This window comes from Puma concolor, chromosome B1, assembly GCF_028749965.1.
Source record: "Puma concolor isolate L17-30 chromosome B1, mPumCon1.1.hap2, whole genome shotgun sequence".
NCBI lineage: Eukaryota > Metazoa > Chordata > Mammalia > Carnivora > Felidae > Puma > Puma concolor.
In genome coordinates, this window is record NC_141670.1 from 73,536,429 (window position 1) to 73,545,572 (window position 9,144).

At 38.4% G+C, this 9,144-nt stretch overlaps 1 protein-coding gene across 5 annotated transcripts in view; it reads right to left on the reverse strand.

The window, feature by feature from the left end:
• The window catches only part of RBM46 (RNA binding motif protein 46), a 49,835-nt gene extending 42,406 nt beyond the window's left edge, over positions 1 to 7,429 (reverse strand). For 4 of the 5 annotated variants that reach the window (XR_015250166.1, XM_025921956.2, XM_086704035.1 and 1 more), the window contains exon 1: positions 7,322 to 7,429. The gene's annotated coding sequence lies outside the window, so the exon portion shown is untranslated. Of the gene's footprint in view, positions 1 to 6,783; positions 7,283 to 7,321 lie in introns of those variants that run through there. The other variant, XM_086704033.1, reaches the window with a different exon arrangement.
• Positions 7,430 to 9,144: the final 1,715 nt, after the last annotated feature.

Consider the following 9,144-nt stretch of genomic DNA (forward strand, 5'->3'; position numbering starts at 1 on the left):
TCTCCAACTTCATTTCTTACTCTTATGTCAACAACAATACTCACCTTTTTGTCATTTGTCAAATGTGCCAAGTGCTCACATACGAGCCTTTGTGTAGCTTGTTCCCACAGTCCTGTCTCACTCTCTTTGCCTTTCCCACTCCTAACATTTTCTAGAAAAACCACCCCATGACTCTCCCTTTCGATGCTAAATTAGGCATTCCTCTATACTACTATCACAGAACACACCTCAGAGTGCTGGTCTGTCAATCCCTTCTACCACCTCCCCCCCCAAACTCTGCCAGATATCAAGAAGGGTCTAGTTTTTTATTTCCAAATCTCTACCACCATGCACACTCCCTAATATGTGATAAACGTTCAATGAATGAGACAGAAAGGGAGGGACATTGTGATTTAATTGAAAATAATGGTCTTGGGTGAGAGAAGGCCTGAGTTCTAGTGCTTAGTCAAGAAATCTCTGGATGAATTACTTTACATCCTTTACCTTTACTTTCCTAATCTGTGAAATTCCATTTTATGTCTATTTCTGCATTCATATATTTAGCACCTTATATACCCTGCATGATGATAGGCAGTTTATATACATTATTTCATTCAGTACTTACAATAACTCTGTGAGATAGGTACTATTCTATTCCATTTCAAAAATAAACTGAGACTAAGATAAAGTTACAGTGCTAGGAAATTGGTAGGGTAGATATTCAAACCTGTCTGCCTAAATATTGGGCTCCTGAAGGCCTACTTTATATTACCTTCATTTTTGATATTCAGTAATCTGAGATCTTCAAAAAAACGATGTGATTTGCCAGAGGCCATATAAGTTGCAAAATCAGTACCTGAATCCAGGTTTTTTCAGATCAATAGTTATTCTTTTAAATATGATTATAACAACTACTCAAATATTTATGGCTTCTTTAAAAAACTACAGCATGATACTTTTTAAAACTATATTACCTTACAGGGAAAAAAAAACCAGTCAAAATATTTTTGGAAAATCTCTAATAAAATAATTTCAAATTTATTAAAGACCTTAAAAATCACCTCATTCAACCACCTATCTGATATACAATTCTCTTTTACAATATGGGTGCAAAGCAGTCACCTACCTTATTCTTGAATTCTTACAAGAAACTCCTATTCTCTAGAACAACTTAACCTTGGTTAACTCTTTAAGAAAGCTCTTTCTTATAATGATCATAATTTCTTCCCTTGTAACTTTCACAAATAGATCTTCATATCATCCTTCTGGCCAAACTGAACATGCCTCTTTTATCTAACTGCACTTGAAAAATTCTTCTCTTCTTCAAGCTAAACATTACCAGTTCCTTAAATCCAACATTTTCTAAAATGATGTCCCTTAGAATACTATTCTAGGAGCTATTAACAGGCCTCAAAAATGTGTTCCATACCTAAATAACATCTGAGAATCACTATACGTCTCTCTTAAGAGTATCACAACAAACATTAGCATATTTAAGGCCATGAAAAGTTTCAGTTAAAACCTTTCAACTTTAACTCCTGCTTCTCAAACATTTCAACATGACACCCTAATTCTCCTTGCTACCTGTATTAACTGCCTATAAAATTATTTGGAAAATGCTGCCTTAACTGCTCTTTACAGGATACAGTTTGTTCCCTATGTTCCCTCACTGTCCTCTTTTTCCTTTACAAGGATGGTGGTCAAAATTACAGAGAAAGATTCCATCAGTGTTCTACACAGCTGCATGATACTGATGGTTGAATGAAGCATACTATCAACAACACTGGGGTTTTAATTTTTAAAAACGTGTTTACATCTGAAGAGTATATGTGATATACTCAAAAAACGTTTTTTTAAATAATAAAGCTATCCTGTAAAAGACTATCTCCAGAGAAGGTAAAAAGATGTTCAGCTTTTCCTCAATTCCCCCTTCTATGTCCATTACTATGATGATTATATATATGATTACTATGATTACTATGATGAACTATGATGATACTGTCTCTGCTCTCTTTCCATCATTTTTAGATTCTTCTAATTTTCTGGCTTCACATATTTATTAAATGGCAGAATTAGGAAGTCTGTACTGTCAGCTGGGTACCTTACACTATACTCCAGGAACACACTTACGTGACATCAAATCCAATAAATAAATAAATTTGTTATTAACAGATTCTGTTAAGAGTTAAGGTACTCTTTAACAATCAGAACCATCAATGAGATAAAGATTAATTAACCAAACCAACTTTCAGCCTTTTGTCTTTAAAAAAAAAAAGGGCAATGTCCTTCTATCATTGCTTTAAAATTAAAATCATTTTAGGGGTGCCTGGGTGGCTCAGTTGGTTGAGTGCCCAACTCTTGATTTCCACTCAGGTTGTGATTCCAGGGTCATGAAATGAAGCCCCACATTGGGCTCCACACGGAGTTTGGAGCCTGCTTAAGATTCTCTCTCCCTTTTTCAAACAAAAAGCATTTTAAATAATATAACTACCTTTTTCCTCCCTTTAGGATTGTTTTTATTCTACTAGGCTTTGACTATACCATCATGGAAGATTTTCTACTAAGAAAATATTAGAATTACAAGTGGACCGTAGACCACCTCCAATGTTATACATAGAAAATCAAGAGCAACTAAAATAGACTTGCTTAAGGTCACAAAACTAGTAACTGAAAAGACCTATGGCTCAAACCTTCGGACATCAATAAACTCTGACTCTGGCTCTTTTCCAGAATTTAGTCCAGAGGGAGCTTAATGGCCTAAACATCCTATAGGACATCATACTGTCCCATTACACTAAAGAAAGACATCAAGTTGATACAATGTGGAGAATAGGAAAGTATGAGATTTATATTTTTTTAAGCATGCTGCAAGGATGAGGAAAAAAATAAGACTAGTTTAATATGCTGCCTTACATATAAAACAATTGATAAATATCTTCTGTTTCCATTTTACCCAAAATGTAGAATTTAATCAATGCATACTTTTGTTTTTCTGTAACTCATCGCTTACTCTAAATGGCCGATTTGTGCAATGCAAACCACCCCTGCAATTACTTACAGGCATGTATTTTGGGTCAATTCATGTCTCTAAAGTTGTATTTTTAAAGATATTATTTTATCTAGGGTGTCATGTTGAAACAAATGGCAGTCCCCACATTAAAGACTCTTTTTAACATACAATGACTAGAAACATATGCTAGACTTAGTACATTTAAAGAAATCTCAATCAAAATATTTTAAAAACTTAAAATTAGGAAAGAGTCACCAACCTCACTCTCTCTTTAGAAAGGAATATGTTTTATCTTAAAGCTTTCAAAACAAAGGTAACATACACACATCTCTAATTCAAAAATCAAAAATATCTAACTTTAATACCATATTTAATCTAACAAAATACATTTCTAAAAAGACCAGAAATCAAGAACCTCAGATAATTAAAAATCAAATCTAAAACAGGCATACAACAGCCTAGTATTTGTTCTAAACTATTCCAGAATCAATCTGAGAATTACCAAAACTCCAAGGAAGTATAGCAGCCCTATACATTATGACAAAGCTGTCATACCAACTGAAGCTTCTAGGCTCAATTAGTACTGCTGACCCAAGGAATCTGAGTAAGGGAAGGAGGGTCCTAAGCAAGAGAATGACACAAACAGTTTATACAAAAAATAGTGGGGAAGGGCAGATTAAAAGCTGTTGTACCATAAATAAACTCTAATTTTCACAGATAAATCTTTTTTCCTAAACTTTGGACTTTCAAAGATTCCGTTCCAGCTCAATTTCAAAAGTAAAATTAGAAGAAAAATTAAAAAGAAAAAATTTTCTAAGCTATAAAGTAGAAGGCCAAGACAGCATAGCCAATCACAGGATAGATATTCGAGTAACAATTTGAATCAAGCCTTTAGCTTTAAATGCTAACTATATCTTCACTAATTTTAAGAACCATAATAAGTTAACAAAAATAGAAATTTTAAAATTTGTACTGCCTTTCAAAATAGAAAATATACTATTAAAAAACTACTAGCACAATTTTAGCAAAATATACATGAAAATTAATCACTTATCTAAAGAAATTTGAGGGGCGCCTGGGTGGCGCAGTCGGTTAAGCGTCCGACTTCAGCCAGGTCACGATCTCGCGGTCCGTGAGTTCGAGCCCCGCGTCGGGCTCTGGGCTGATGGCTCAGAGCCTGGAGCCTGTTTCCGATTCTGTGTCTCCCTCTCTCTCTGCCCCTCCCCCGTTCATGCTCTATCTCTCTCTGTCCCAAAAATAAATAAACATTGAAAAAAAAAAAAAAATTAAAAAAAAAAAAAAAAGAAATTTGTGTCAGCTGTGTTCAAACTACTTAAACTGACCCTTCATTTTATGAATTACTGTAAAAATTTATGAAATGAAAATGAACATTTTATAAATTTTATTTTTAAAAACTGCAATAGTGGGGCGCCTGGGTGGCTTGGTCGGTTAAGCGTCCGACTTCGGCTCAGGTCATGATCTCATGGTCCGTGAGTTCGAGCCCCGCGTCGGGCTCTGTGCTGACAGCTCAGAGCCTGGAGCCTGTTTCGGATTCTCTGTCTCCCTCTCTCTCTGCTCCTCCCCTGTTCATGCTCTGTCTCTCTCTGTCTCAAAAATAAATAAATGTTAAAAATTTTTTTTAAAAAATTAAAATAAAAACTGCAATAGTGAAAAAAATTAATTTTTAAAGTATTAAAACACTTGTATAGAAAGCATATTAGTTATGGCATTCCTTAAATTACGTGGTATTAAATTCCTGATTTGTTCAATTGTTATTGAGTATGGAATGCTGAGACCATGGTTGCCAAGTCAATGGAGGTTTTTTAAGTGGTAACTCATTTTAGTGACAGACTGCACTATTTTTATTTTCCACATAAAATGAGGATTACTCAAAAGTGTATGGATATAGAAGTCTAACATCATTTCAGAATGAAAGGGTATAGATGGATTGGCTCAATTCCATTTTAAATTATTTTTATTAAATAATGAGGACACATTATTCCTAGAAGTTAAATATATAATGAATAAAAGTGTTGGTACTGGGTGTTTCACAACTTTTAGTAATACTGTAGAGAGTACTTTTTAATTATTTAATTAACAATTTTTTAAATATTGCATTGAACACAAAATTCTTTGAATTTAGTATAAAGATACCTACAATAGAACCAAAATTCTTGTATACTACTACACAATAATACAGTGATATTCCTTACATAAAGGAAAAGGAAAAGGAAAGCTCCTATAAGCTTTCATCCAAAATCTATTATAATTTGAACATAGATATCACATTTTCTTCTCTCACTGATTTCGTTTTAGCAACAATCAGGTAGTAAAATAAGACACGACCCAGCATTAATATACAAATCTGGACAGATTTTACATCAAGTATTTGATTTGTATTCACAAACCCTCCTTAAACCGACATATCTGTTTTTTAACAACAAAAATGACACCATTAAAAATAGGCTTAATATCAGTCCATAAATTGGGCATATTGTTATTAATATTTCTTAACTCATAACAGATCCAATAATACACATGCTTATATTTCAGACGTTGATATGTATCATAATCTTTGGCAATAATGTTCAAATCCAATATTCTACCCTCTTAAATGAAAATTAGCAATTAAAGCAGTGCCTTAAACAGAAACTAAAGCACTGCTAATATTTAGCAATTGCAGCATTAATAGTCATCTTTATGTCCATTATGGCACACAGGTGCAAATTTTTAAAAACGAATGTTTTATATGTGCACCTTGGAAAGAATATCATTACAGATGATTAAGGAGCTTTAATTCTGAAAGGCTCTGGAGCGCCTGGGTGGCGCAGTCGGTTAAGCGTCCGACTTCAGCCAGGTCACGATCTCGCGGTCCGTGAGTTCGAGCCCTGCGTCAGGCTCTGGGCTGATAACTCGCAGCCTGGAGCCTGTTTCCGATTCTGTGTCTCCCTCTCTCTCTGCCCCTCCCCCGTTCATGCTCTGTCTCTCTCTGTCCCAAAAATAAATAAAAAACGTTGAAAAAAAATTAAAAAAAAATTCTGAAAGGCTCTGTATGGAAGTCTGTCCAACTGCTCAAATATACATTGTAGTGATTCTTGAAATGAAAATATCTTCCTGTTATTTAAATAAGGAAAATACTACCAACACGTGAATATGTTATTTATACATTGAACACATCCTGCTGCCTGGTTCTAACGCCATTATCAAACACAAAGCGAACAGATTTCTAAAGAGAAGCCAAGTCTTAAAAAGCTCCTCCTGATAGTCCCTCTACAATACTGGCCTATATTAGAATCGTCGCCTATTATAAAGACTATAGATTATTTGTCAAGAATGTAAAGAGAGAGCTTAAAGAAACTTCAACATTAACTAAATTCATATATAAGGCAACCGGTGCCCAAATAATTGGTCCTGGCTTCCCAAGGATCTCACAATTAACATCAATGCAAGGATTATTAAATCCCGGGTCTCCTGATATCAGGTTCAGTGGTCTTTCTGGGACCCCCCCCCCCAAAGAAAATATTTAAAAGGTTTGTAATTAAAACTATCTGACTTTAGGAAACACAAATGGTACTACTGCGTGTACTGCCGTCCATGGCTGCCTGCCGCGGCGTGTCGCGGGAGAGAAGGGGGTCAGTTATCTTTCCCAAACACCCACAACCTTCCACTGTTCAAGACCCTACACACAAGAGAACACTTGGGGAATAAACAGAAAGAGTCAAAGGCAGAGGAAAGTTCGAGGCTCATTCCAGTTAGAACTCAATGAAAACGACGACATGATTGCCAAATCTCACCCAGCAGTCGGGACGCCCCGGACGTCGTCCCAAAGGCTCTACAGGGGACGCGTGGGCGCCACAAAGACCAGACGCCCTTGACGTGTGGCGGTCGACGGAGGCAGTGCTAGGAGAACATGGAGGGCAGCAGGTGGGAAGCGGCCGGAAGATGTCGGGGAAGAGCGGAAATAAAGCAGAGAGAGGGCAGGGCCCCCGAGGGGCGGAAGGAGCCGCCAAGGGGCCCCCGACGACAACTGGAGCTGGGGGACTGGACGGCTGGGACCACGCGGCGCAAACTGTGACAGCAAGAGCTATCTGGTCAAAAGATGCCCTCTGGGGCTGGGGAACCGCGTCTATGACTCTAGCCCTCCCTATGCTCGACGGGGCAGGGGAGTGAGGAGGGCGAATCCCGCAGACACTGCCTCCAGAGGGGCGTGAGTCCCCACTGCGTATCTGGCGTAACAGTGTATCGGACGGGGCCTTTTGTGGCCGGAAGGCGGGGTCTCCAGCCGTTACTAGCGGTTTGGTTGTGACCCCGCTGTCCCCATCCCCTCCTCACCCCTTCGGGTCTTCAAATGTTGGTCCTAAATCCCTGGGACCAACGACCACAAACCGCCGCCACCGTTTCGGGTACCAATCGGTCGGAGCGGGGGAGGGGGGGGTCGCCGTAGCGGGGGAGGCCACCGGGAAGAGCTCGAGCCGTCCTCGCGCCTTGGTTTGTCTCCCAGCAGGCGCCGGGGCAGTGGCCTAGGCAGCCCCACGCGGAGTGGAGCCCCAACCAATCAGTGACCAGCTTCCGGGAGGAGTCAGGGAGTGGAGAGTGGGCGGGACGAAGGTTTTTACCCGAATGAGGCTCTCGGAGGGGTGTAAAAGTGCTTGGAGTGACAGGCACTTTAGCCAATTGGGAAAGGAGAGGGAGCTTTAGGGGGCGGGCATACATGCAGTGTTGCCAAAAGAAAATCCTGCGTGTTTTGTTAGGGTGTGGGGAAACAAACACTATGATTTTAACATACTCCTTTTACTTAGGGGGAAATGTAGATACATTTTAAAGGTTCGTCTCATTTGACGGAGTTTTCAAGTCTTAAACTCCTAGTTTAGACGTCTTTCAGTGTGGGGATGGGGGATGGGAGGTATAAAGCTAATCTTGCTAAGGATTTTCAGATAGGACGGATATGTAGAAATTAAGTGGTTTAAATGCCTAGGAGAATGGGCTGAATCGAGAGACCTAGTAGGCCTGATTCAAGCCTGATTCAGTTTGGGGAGAGATGACGTTGTCAGAGCTGAAGAACCAGGTACTACTGCCCTTATGTAAAACCAACTTTCTTAGATACAGTTGTGCGTTATTCTGCATACACGCCTTGAATTTTGCTTCCTTTGAAGATAGAGCTTGAGTTTAAATGGCAAAGAAAAACGGCTTTAGGTACCAATTCTGTAGACTAATAGACTCACAGAATAGTAAGACTGGAAAGAAACTAGATCACATAGTTCTGCTTTAACAGATGAAGAACTTGACGCCCAGAATAATCCATTGGATTACATAATAACACTGGTGCCCTAATACCCAACTTCGAGGTGCTTTTTTCCACACTAGTGATTTCAGTTTGTTGTCTCCACGAATAAATGTACTAAATTTTAACAAGCCGCGCGTATGTACTACCCCTCCCCCAACGGTAGGAATTAGCAAGGACTTGGACAGCTCTGGGCTAAAATCCCTGTTATCATTTTGTGGGTGTGATACAACTTCTCTGAGCCCCAATTTAAAATGGGGATTGGGAGGATTAATTAAAAATAATGTTGACAAATGTTGAGCACTTGTGTGCCAGAGGCAACTGTAATCTAGTTTCGTATATTAGTTCATTTAATTCTAGCAGTAACTTTGGCAAAGGTACTAGACCCGTGTAGTTGCATGTTTCAGGTGGAGAAACCCAGAAAGAGAGCTTAAGTAGTTTGTTCAAGGTCATTCAGCAAGTAAGTTTATTTTGGCTTTGAACCCTGCAGATATAACCATTAGGCTATACTGTCTCAAAATGTGTCCAGAAACAAGTGGCATAATGCCCAGAGAATGTTAAGTGGAAGCTTAACAAATACCTTCCTAGACTGCCCTTCTGTTAATAAATACCGCCAATCTCATGTATATAGGCTATATGCCTATACAAATAATAATGATAAATTAAGTAACTAGAAAATCTAGACATAGAATGTAACTATTTGGCTGCCTTTTCTTTTTTTAACATGGCAATTCTTTACCTCAAGAACTGCAAAGGTGATAATTGTTCTATCGTATTGATTACTATTTGTAACTGCTCATGCATTTCTCCAGAAAGAGATTACCCACATTATTTATTTTCGTGTTGATGCTGTCTCATTTCTCAGTAACTCTAA